The sequence below is a fragment of the Manis pentadactyla genome, chromosome 12 (genome assembly GCF_030020395.1).
Source record: "Manis pentadactyla isolate mManPen7 chromosome 12, mManPen7.hap1, whole genome shotgun sequence".
Classification (NCBI taxonomy): Eukaryota; Metazoa; Chordata; class Mammalia; order Pholidota; family Manidae; genus Manis; species Manis pentadactyla.
The window spans coordinates 107,511,947-107,524,006 of record NC_080030.1 but is presented as its reverse complement, the minus strand read 5'-3'; the positions used below and the strand labels follow the sequence as shown (position 1 = coordinate 107,524,006).

The window sequence follows — 12,060 nt, the reverse complement described above, 5'->3', positions numbered from 1 at the left end:
TTCCCCTTGATTTTTAAATAAAGATCTGAAAGGTGCAATGATCTAGCAAGAACAATGGACTCTTCAATCAAATGCAGTAAAAACAATAAAGATTAAATTAAGAAGCTGCATTAAAAGTTACTGGTTGTTTTGATCTACACTGTTAATTAAGAAAGCTGAGGTTTAAATGGAGACATTAACAGAACCCATTAGCAATCCCGCTTGCATCCAGTCCTCTCCGTCTAAGCCCCAGCGGGTTTCCGGTGTGGAGTTGGAGAGAAGGAAGAGGTGGGTGAAAGGAGGTGTGTCTGCAGCGCACTCACGAAACCACTCGCTTGGGGGACACTTGCTCTCGGCTCTGCTCCCCTCTCCTCCTGGCCCTGACTGCGTGCTCTTTCCTGGCCTCCTGAAATCCGCAGCTGAGCTGTTTCCCTCACATACGGCTTGCATATCATTATGCATATCCCATTTTGCACTGCATTAAAATGATGAGCTCCTGGCTCCCTGCCAGCTGATTTTAAAAAGCCCAAGTGAAGTAGGAAAAAGGAGAGAAACACAGGGAGAGCCGCACAGGAAGCAGCAGGTACTTCTGTCTGCTTCTCTTTAGATCAAACGCCTGTCTGGCACCGGGAACAGCTGAGAACTACCTGTTGTGATATATGGATCGAGGGGGAGAAGATGATGAGCCTCCGTCCGGGGCACAGAGATGACAGTACTTAGGGACTGTCTCTCCTTGAATGGAGAGAAATCTGCCCACTAAAGAGTACCACTCAGAGCTCCTTGGCTAGACTGGCGATAGTCGTTTTAGAAAGAGATCTGTGTTTTGTACCTCTTAGAATGTACCGTTGCTTTTTAATAAAGGCATCTGCTGCTTATTGCAGGGAGGGAACGGGGTGGGATTGGGGAGTGGAGTGTGGCGGGCCGGGGTGGCTGGGTCATGTAGTGTGCCGGGAAAGAGGTTGGTTTCATCTGGGGGATTTATGAACGTCTCTGGGATTTGGTGCCTTTTTATGGGACTTCTCCCCACCCCAACCAGACCAGAGCACAGTTACAGGACTGGACTGAACGTGACGGAGAACAGCGTACGTGTTGTTCATGTCCAACAGTCATCAAGGCACCAGATCGGATGCTCCCTCCCACCACGTCCGTTCTGCCTGGAGCTGCATCAAGGGCTAAGTTACGACAGCCTTAAGTGGGAGCCGTTTGCAAGCGGAGTGTATGAATAAAATGCCGTAGGATGCCAATGGGAGCAGCAACGTTAGACTCGTCCAGAGGGAACTGGCTGCCCCGTGTGCGATCTCCGGAAGGCAGGCACCACACCCCCTCATCTTTCTTACTCCGCCACACCGAGTACCTTACTTTTAGCTGGTGCTTAGCAAACATTTGAGTGATGGAAAATCCCCACCATACACGGACAGTAACTAGACCCTTCCATAACAGCTCTGTGGGAAATGCCACGGCCAAATATGCTTCACTAGATGGTAGGTTTGTTCTGTTCCTGATGCACTATGATACGTATGCTTGGAAACACACTCTGCATATAGTTGACAAGGGCTACTATTTACATACATGTCTATAGTCAATATATGTATCTTGTGTATAAATATTCATAAGGTGGAATGTTTATTATGTATGTACTATGTACACACATTCATACACACCAGATGCCTGGGGATACTTTCAACGTTAGTGGCAAAAAATGCATTCATTCCACTTACACGTAAGGTGCTCACAAAGCTTTTATGTTTTTAAAAGACAAAAAAAAAAAAAATCCCATTATCCAAGATATGAATGTGCTTCCTCCAAGGGGCTATAGATTTCATATAAAGCCTCATAATTTATGAGGTTGAATAAAGCAGAGAAAGGAGGGGGTGTTGGGGTGACTGGAAGTGAAGAGAGAGCCAGGAATGGGCTGCTTTGCTGAGCCGTCTCTGCCTCTGCATCGGCCCCCACGACCCTTGGAACGCTCTGCCCCGGACCCTCAGCCTGATGCCAGCGCCCAGGAATTCCACCCTCCCGCCACACGGATGGAAAGCACTCGACACCCAGGGAGACCCAGCGCCACTGCCCGCCTGTGTGTGCACACGTGAGCACTCACACGCCTCTCACCAAAGTAATTCCCTTTGCTTTCGGACGTTTTGTAATATAAAATGGTAAATCACTATTACCAGACCAAGTGGGAGCATCTGGGATTTTCTTTTTAACATATTGGCGCCTGTCCTCCCCCCTCTTCACCACCTTTCCAAGATTCTGATTTAATCGGGCCAGGGTGGGGCCTGGACATGGGTGTTTTTCTAAAAAAGCTCTCAGGTGACTGGACTATGTATGCGGGGCTCAGCACCACTGATCTAAGAAGCATGCCGGGAGGCGGGCCACCAGAGGAGGCCCCTGGGAGTGGGCACAGGGCTCTCTGACCACGTCCACAGGCCACACAAGACAGAGAAAGGAGTGGCCAGGTGGTCTCACTCTAAAGATTCAAGAGATGACATGACTAGCCGCCTGTGGGCAAAAGTCCTCTTTGTTTATTATTTATTTTTAGTTCCTGGTGGCACAAGTCATCTTCGAAGAACTACTATGCCATGTCTTCAAAAAACGCCTTCCTGGACCTCTGCCCGAGCCACACATCTCCATCGGCCCTCTCACAGACTTGACCCAGGGGCAGCCTACGCTGGCTGCGGTGACTTTTGTCTCCCCCAAGATCGTGCCCGACTGCAAGCTTCCCTGGGGCCGAGGCGCTGTCCGGCTTCTCCCCCATGTGCTTCAGCCCCACCACCGCCTGGCGCACAGGGCGTGTCTGGAGGCACGAGCTCCGTCACCATCCTCAGCAGCTTGGCGGTGGCCATCGACAGCATCCTCCTTACCCTACAGGCACGGGGTCTTGGCGTGTTGTGTAGCCTCTTCTGTGTTGAAGCCAGCGTCTTATCCTGCATCTGCCTCGTTTGAGCGGTAGACAACGGTGTATAAGGGGGGTAAACAGAGGGAGCCCACGACCCCCTGGGGGAGGAGTGTGTGGGTCCCAAAGATGTTCTCAATCACCAGTCTTTGCAATGACATGAAGCAGACTGACTTTCAGCCGGGTTTATTATTGTTCTTAAATTCCCTGCAGACAATGCGTTCCCTAATTGCCATCCTGTGGAGGACCACCCCACTGCCGGCTCCTGGTACCCACTGGGGCCAGAAGACCTGCGTTGATGTCTGACTTTGTTCTGGAGTGACCAGGGATGACAGAAGGAACGTCAAGACCCGTCACGATGAGCTAACGCGCTCCGTGTTCTCAGTGCCATTCCCAACGGCCTTATTCTGACTAATATACTAGGTACTCGTGCCAACTGGGGGGAGAAGCAAATGGGAAGCCATGTTTTACATTTTACTACAGATGTGATTCTAAGGCCAAAGGTACATTTTTTATCAATTATTCTAAGACGCCTTCATTCCTTGCCACAAAATAAGAAAATAAACATCTACCCTGCAAGGGGATTTCCCATCTTGCTGACAGTCATGCATCCATTGTTTACCATTTGAATAAATCCTAGATTATGTGAGAAACTCAGACAAAATGCCTCTCTGCTTCAAAAAACCTCTGGCTTAAACATTATATCCACCTCTCTTTTCCTGTGAGCACCACTAATTCCCTTTTAATTTTCAAAGTTTCTCTTTCAAAGAATTCACCTCTCCCTTTGGGCCAAAGCCTTTGTGTCACGTGCAAATTCAAGCGAGATCACCACCTTTTCCCCTCTAGAGGACTCCTTTAGAGAATGTGGGTCATTCTAAATACAGCCCCCACAAAAGTGCGATGTTTCTGACTCGGTGTAAAGGTTGATGCTGTCTCCATTTTCATGGGAAGAGAACTAGGCTGGGGAGTCAGGACCTCCCTGTGTTGCATGGGATTTTACATCTCTCTGTCTCCGTCACTTCAGAATTTCTTTCGGAAACAGGAGAAGGTTCTGCCGGGGGCCGGAGCTGGGGAGAGCCCGGCCCAGGCTCCAGACGCCGCTCTCCGAGGCCCTGGCCGCGCAGCCCCCGTCGGCTCTCACGTGTGGGGCCGTCGCCTGACTTGGCAACAGCAAAACTAGTGCCTCTCAAAGTTGGGGGAGTGAGTTTGTAGAGGATGAGTTGTAGAGAAAAAAATTCATATTTTATAGCCAATTTTTGGGACCAGAAGTAACAGACTTTTTTTTTTCAAATTTCAAGATAAAAGCATAGGGACACTCCTTCTGAAAACTCCTGCAATTTCATTTTCTGATACCCCGTCTCTCACCTACACACATTCTGCTGAGGATGCTCAGGGCAGAATGAACGGCAGCGTCACCTGAGGCCCTTCCGTGGGCCGGGAACACCTCTGTGAGTTGACAGGAAGATCAGCCCAGTTTCTCTGCCCCTCGGTGCAGTTCAGCGGTTGTGGGCCTGGGGCTAGAGTCACCCAGGGAGGCCTGCAGAGAAGCTCTGTTTCTGCTTGAATTACTGCCCGGTTTTCCTCTTCTCTGTGGCCCAGCTTCTCATGACAATGCCCAGTTCCCTTCGGACTGGACTCCCGTCCTTTATCCCACTTTATAAATTCCCATCTCTCCACGCCACTTCTCCTGGAAAGTTATTATGCATCTTCTAAGCCTTTGTTCAGACGGCAGCTCCCTTGGGAAGCCGCTGGAGACCTTCCCGGGCTGGGCCTAACCTGGGTTCTGTGGCCCTCTGTCCCTGTTTGCATCCTCTCCACCCACTGCCTTTCACTGCGACCACCGGGGCACCTGCCTTCCCTGCTGACCTTTGAGGTCGCTGGGTGCAGAAGCCGTGTCCTATTCAGCTGCAAGTCCCCAGAGCCTTATCTACTGCCTGGCGTATTACAAGGGTTCCATGAATGGGAAGTGAGTGACTGAGTGAATGAATAGATGAGTGGCTCCTGTCCTTTGACCCTAGTGACTGACAGTCTGCTGTGCACTCCAGGCCCCCGAGGTGTGTGTGCTGCCCTTGAACCTCAGCTCTCTCCATGTCCGAGTTTCAGCAGGCCTCTGCCCCTGACAGCTGGACTGGCACTGCCTCTCCCACACACCTCTGCCGCACACCCTCCCTCCCCCTGCTGAGACACGAGGGTCCAGGCTCACTGCACGTCTTGCATTCAGTTTGGATTTCGGCCAATAATCCTTTTGTCCGCATGCTTCTCTCCTCCCACCTGGACTACCCTTGGCCTAACAGAGGACAGTCTAACGTCCATTCTTTGCCTAAAAAGTCCTCACCCACGAAGTCCACCCCTGGATGGATCAATCCGGTGCCCTACTCCCTGCTTCTGATATCTCAGCAAGTCACAGCACCCCAAGTCAGTCTGGGCCTCCTTGGTGTGATTCATCTTAGTTCTTACCCCTCTTGCCTTCCCTTCCAGACTGGAACGGCTTGAGGGCAGGGCCCATAATGCATGCAGCCCCCACGCTTAGCAGACTGCTTTGGATAACAACCCTGTAACTATATGTTGACTGGATTCACTAACCCTTTGCTCTCCTTTAACCCAAGGCGCACAAGTGTTCTGTTCTTCTCCACTCTGACCTGCTTACCTCTACCAGTGGATCCCCGTATTGTGAGCTGTTCCTATGCAAATATTCAAGCCACTGAATGTCAGACTGCAGAGTCGCAGGGCTCGGGGGCAGGACTGTGTGTGCACTCAGCTCGGGCAGGGCGCTTTCTCTGGGACAGGGGACTCCCACCTGGAGATGGCCAGGCATCCAGAACCATCAGTCTCCAGGCCCAGGCATCTGCTCAATTTACGTAGCAACTGATTTTGCATCAGGATCCCCTGCCCTCCCGTTCACTAGCTTGTCACCCACGATTGACCACGGGGTTCCTGCAGTGGTGGTGTCTTATTTTGTTCTTTTAACAAAAGTATTTAAATTCCCATTTAGCGTGTGGGCCACGAGGGTCCTCCTAAGTCTCCGTCCTCCTCCGCTGGCGAGCAGGGAGGCTCCGGCCGGGCCTCGCGGGCCCCTCTGACAGCTCCCACATCTCTGACGGATGACATGGACTCATTTGCTGCAGCTCTTGTCTCTCTCCATGTAAACCTTTATATACGTCATAAATTTTTAATATCCAATTTGGAGTCTTCAAAGACTAACGGTAACAAATACGCAACATGGAGATAATGGGAATCGAATCGTGTTTATGGCCTCCACGAGCATCTCCTTAAACGATGTTGGTCAGAGTCACTGGGAGCTGCGGGCTTGAGGCTCCAGGGCTGATCCCGCGCCTGATGAATGGCCACCCTCACTCAGGGGCCCTAATGGGTTGCATGACAGTTCTGGCAGCAGACCCTGCGTCAGCCTGAAATGCAGCCACCCCACGAGCTAAAGCACATCACGCTCACCCCGGCACATTGCAGCTGCGTCCGGAACAGTCAGAGCCGTCGCTAAGTGGTTCTGAAAATCCCCGTTTCTGCTTTTCAGTCTTGAAACCTGTGTTTTCCCTTATGAGACGGGTGATCCTCTCGGCTTCACTTTGCACTGCTTTCCGTCGGGGCACCTCAGTGTGTTTGGCAAGATGTGTTTTCAGAGCACCCACGGGTAAAGCCCAGCAGCTGGGGCGTGCGGCCCCGTGTTTTCTGTTCTTGCTGAAGCCACGCGGCCAGCACATCCCAGGCTGCTTCTCATCACCCCAGGGCCCTGGACCCGGGCTGGGCTCTCCAGGCTCCTTGACCACCGCCTTGCGGGCCAGCCCGCTGCCCTTTGGCTTTTCCACTTGCTGTTCAGTTCATTTGCCACCCAGGCTTCTGGGAGTGGGAAGAAGGCAGGCTGTGCCACTCCGCCGCCACTGGCACCCATAAAATGCTTGAATAATTGGCCTAATCTAGGCTTTTCAGGTGGTCCTTTTATTCCTGTTCTCTGAGATCACCAGCGGAAGGGGCTGGACTCACGTCTTTATGTACAGACCTCAGGATGGGCCTGAGACATCAGAGTGAATGTGAAACAGGCAGGGCTGAGGGCACTGGAGGGCTAGGACGGGATCCAGATGCTGTGGGCACTTACTCTCCACAGAAGGCCCCCCTGGAATAGCCCAACGTCAGGAAGCAGGCTGGAACCAGACCAAGATGCTGTCCGGAGAGCATTAGGGGTGAACAGGAACAGCAACACCCTGCGGCTGGCAGGCGGGCACTGACTCCATTCTAAGGGCTTTATGTGTGTTAAGCCATTGACACACACCCCTCCGCAGACCGAAACAAAACCCAAAGCTTAGTGTGCAGGGAAACGGGCACAGAGAGATTGTGTAACTTACACAAAGTCACACAGCCAACAAGTGGCGGAACCAGGACTTGAACCCAGGCAGTCTCCCTGCAGAGTCCCCACCCTACACCCTGATGATCTGCTCCCTCTCTGCTAGTGGTACAAAAATAAATAAGAAGAATCAGCGCAGAATCACTCGGATATACTGATGTCATATATGTTAATGAATTAATTAATGAAGGGAGGTTTTCATAATTCTTTGGTTTTCTTGAGTTTTCAATTCCCAAGATTGAATACATCCAGGAATTAAGAAATATAAGGGGCATTTAATGAGGAGTATAACTGAAGGGGGTGGGGTGGTCTGCAAAGGGCCGAGGGGAAGAAAGGCACAAGCAGGGACGAGCTGGTAGGTCTCGGAGGGAAATCAAACTTCACATTTATTAAATTCATTCTTCAGACGCACCTCCCTCCGTGACCTGATTCTTCCTAAATAAATCAGACCATCGATTGCAACACCCCAGCCCGTCCTTTCCAGACGGACGTGTCGTATAGAAGTCACTCAACTCTTCAGACCTTTAGCAAATTCCTCTGTGAATTTCTAAAAGCATTATCAATATTATATTCTTTTTCATTACTCCCGCAGATGTGCTGCGCAGACTATAAAGGACAGTCGTGCGTCTGATCTCACCGCGTCCTGGCACGCCGCTTTGTCATCGCAGAGGGGACTCAGGTAACAGGAGCCGGTTCATCAAAGCAGTGGGAACTCCTGGATGGGCCGGTGGCACTGAGTCCCCGGGCAGCTGAGGAACAGGCCTGGCCCGCGGTGATGCCTCCAGGGCTGGTGCGGGAAGCCAAACGCCCCTTCCCCAGCCCTCTGCCTCTGACACGGCGTGCTCCACTGCCAGGGGTAAGTGGGACCGAGCGATAGGACGGCAGCCCTGAGCAGGCCAGCCGCCAATGAGCTCTGTTGGTGGGAACACGACGCCCGGTCCTGGGAGAGTTGCCTTGCCCTGTGCCCCTGTCCCCACAACACGCCCTTCACTGTGACCTGCTACAGCCCATGAGCACAGGCCTTAGCGAAGGGGAGACGGACTCGGAAAATGTGGGAGGATCTGGACGAATCAGGGCCCGTCTCTCATGCCTCCCTGAGGAAGCAGCTCAGAGCGTGCGCCCCTGGGGACGGTGGTCAGAGAGCTGTGAGTCACAGACGGAAACAAACGGTAACCTTGAATCGGTTTCCGATTCCGAGGTCAAGGGCTATAAGTGCTGAATTAGCAGCAATATTTGTCAAAGACCGTGATGTCACAGTTATCTGTAATAAGGGGTCAGTGCTCAGAACAGTGTAACTTTCTTTTCTCCCACCAGGAGCCAAAGAAATGCCATGATCTGGGTCCAGATACAATAGGGTCGCCCACCTCCTCTGCACAGTTCATACGCTAAGCCCGAGTGCACCCCATCCCACGGGTACCCACCAACCTGCAGGGCACGCCTGGAGAGGCCCCAAGGTGTGCTCGGCGATCGCCCTGAACTCCTGTCCCTGGCTCCTTAGCGGCTCCGGCTCTAAGCGCACCTCCACACCACTGCCCGCTCTCGGCCCTCACCCCCGACTCTGGCCCTGCCGTGGGCCCTTCGGTCTACGCGTTTGATCCCCCATAGATGTAGCTTTGCACTCTCCACAGCCACAGCAGGGCACCCCGCCCACCCCACCCCCGGGTCACTGCTCTGGCCTGGGACAGCTTTACAGCCAGCATCCTATGGCGGTGCCCCAAATGCAATATGTCTTAAAGATGAGATTTCTTCAGTAAGAAGTAGAAGTGAGAATTACACAATGTTTGTAAAGATCTAAAACTGGCCTAAACATGAAGAATAAAGACCAGGACTAGGAGTAAGATGCTGACTATTCCCAGGTCCTATCCACACAAATGTTCTGACAGGGAGTGATGGCGTGATGGTGGCCCGCAGAGGCAGGCAGAGGAGAAAGACCGGGGGACGCGGCTACTCTCTCTGCCCCATGCGCCTCTCAGGGTGTGGAGTTGGGATACTGTTCTGAACAGGAAGGTCCCCCTGATAGCTTCCGTTATGGGCCACATGCCACCTGACCTGTTAACAGAGGCACCGCCAGGCTTAGAGGAACAGCATCTAAATTACCCCATTTCCCAACTCAGGACCAGCCGGCCTCTCTGAGGAGCCACTCGCAGAGAGGGCGGCCAAGGAGCTCAATAAATAACGACCTGCTCCAACAACACCCTCTGGGGCTGTCATTGCAGGTCCCTGTGGCCTGTTTAAGCAGGGGACAATCAGTGGGCAGAGGGAAGGGCGCCTTCAGGGCAGCAGCTGAGTATCAGGCAAAGGTCCGTTTTTAGAGGATAACTTTAGTTCACACTTGCTCCTCTGCCACCCCCTTTGTTGTTTATTACATTTACAGGAGGTGTATTTTGGAATCAAAGCCCAGGTGATGAAAGACACAAGGTATTCTGGGTTTCCACACCCTCTCTTTCTAGTGTAATTGAGAATAAAAAGATGTGGTTTTCCCTTGTCTGCTTGGTTCCCTCCCTCGCCCAACTCTTCTGATCATTGAAATCCCCAGGCTGTTCTGGTCCCTCTGCACCCTGGAACCCCAGTTGCCCCAAAGTGGCTGTAGATGTGAGAGAATTGGGAGCCACATCAGAGGGGGGCTCCAGCGGCAGACCGGACCCCCCTGGAGAGATCATCAGGTCCAGAGGCTTCCAACTCAATGACAGCTCCATGGGGCTGTCACCACGCAGGAAGAAAATGCAACAGAAAGTCACCTGGACCGTGGCATTAAGATTAAATTTGTTCTGTGCCAAGCATTGTGCAGCCGTTGGCTCCTGACGCTCCCCAAGGTCCCTTACTGTACGTGCATTACCAGATTCCAGGCCCACCTCCGTTTGCCAGTAAGGACCTGGAGGGCACAGAAGCCATGGTCTGAATGCCCATGTGGTCCTGCCTTCCTCCGGTGCAGAGCTGATGCCCACACAGCTCAGATGGAGGCGGTCGAGGGTGCTGGCACCTCCCTGGGGGCCGAGGTTGGAGAGCCCGTCTACTAGGCCAGGGGCGGCACAGGCAAGGAGCACACAGCCCAGGGCTGAGCAGAGTCAAACCCAAAGCCCACCAGGTTGGAGGGCAGTGGCCTCTGCACCGAGGTACTGGGCAGAGACGAGGGGAGGCTGGGGGGGCAGGACGGGGCGCACACAGAGTTGGCAGTGTGCCGCAGGAGCCCTGTAGGCCAGCGGGAGAACCTCCACGTGGGGAAGGAGAGGAACACGTCCCGGAGGTGGGCAGACCTCTCTGCAGGGACCTGCTTGTTTTGAAATCCCCCTTATGTTTCAGTTTCATTTCTAAAACTTATAAATTTAAGATTATGGGGTCCCAAGGTGGGAGTGGGAGCCCAAATCTTTTCTTGGGTATCAGACTGAGACACATTTTCAAGAAGGATGGATTCTAAATTCATAAAACTCTTTTTGTTGTTCTTGCCTAATCGTAGAACAGAAAAGAAAACTGTCGAGGTTTGCTGTGCAAAATAGTAAAAGGGAAACAGGAAAGATCACTTGGCATAATTGTTACTAATAGTATCCTTCCTTTATTACTAAAAATAAGCAGTGTTTACATGCAATCAAGTATCCTAGTGTGATGAATAAGGAAATCTCATTCACTTCTTGGCTATAAGGAGTGACAGATCTTTGCCTATGAATTATAAAAGTGTTTTGCCCAATTCCATAAACTGTAGATTGCACTACTCTATACTTATACCATGCCATTATATGTGGCATTGTGACCCCATAGAAAGCAGACAGCAATTACAAGGGCATGCACATAACATTTCCTCAGGCCTCATGCATTCATTCATCATTTATTGGGCACCTACCCTGTACCCAGCAGTTGTAGGCAATCGAATAAGCATCCAAAATGCAATGTATTCAGCTTACATGTTCAACACATTCTGATTTTTTAAGTCAGTGGCAACACTACAGCAAATGACCCTGGCCAAACCCTAACCAGGCCAAACCCTAACCACACACAATCCATAGCATCCAACACCACACAGTTACATCCTATCTGGAATTTAGATTTTTAAATAACTATTGTTTTTAAAAGGTAAAGCAAAGTAAACCACAAAAGTCAAGCAGTGGAAAATACTCTCATAAGCAGACAAGAATTATGAGGAAGTAAAAGGCAAGAAAAAGTGAGCAAATTCTTTAAGGCCAGGTGCCCCCATTCCATTGGCTGAGGATGTCAGTTAGACAGAGGTGAGGAGGGCCACCTGCTGCCAGGACCGCGCTGAGCTGATGGCTGGTGCCACCAGTACCACGGGGGACACACATCTAGCTCAGAAACCCAAGGCAAGGATTAAGTGAGATGATGCCCCCCATGCCCCACACAATGCCTGGCACAGAGTCTGTACTCAGTATAGGACAGTCATTTAAACGGCAGAGAGATTCACATGTTTCTGGAGGGAAAATGTCAGCGGGCAGGAAGGCAATAGTGACTTGCTACATTTTATCATTCAAGTCTTGATTAACTTGAGTTGCAGGCAACTATGTGGCACACGTTCTGCCACAGAAGGCAAACACCAATTGGGCTTGCACAAGTGCAGAGGCACACACGCTCATCAGGACCCCGGCCCCCTGACACAGCCGCACTTACTGACCACTTCTGTCCCCGCCCTCCCACCTGACCACACATCTTGCTCCCCGCAAATAAGGCATTGTTCGGTTTCCTTTTATCTTTTCATCTCCTCTCATGTTTCACAAGCAAGCAGCATGTCCAGCAAGAAACCGTCCGCACGGGCCAAGCAGCCCCCATCACATAAGCAGCAGTGATTGTGGAAACCACCACGCGTTGAATTCCGTGGCTCTCACCACAC

General features: G+C 51.7%; 1 protein-coding gene across 5 annotated transcripts in view; it reads right to left on the bottom strand.

Annotated features, from left to right (window-relative positions):
- Positions 1-12,060, bottom strand: part of SOBP (sine oculis binding protein homolog) — a 148,480-nt gene that overhangs the window by 62,649 nt on the left and 73,771 nt on the right. The gene's annotated exons all lie outside the window — the stretch shown is intronic.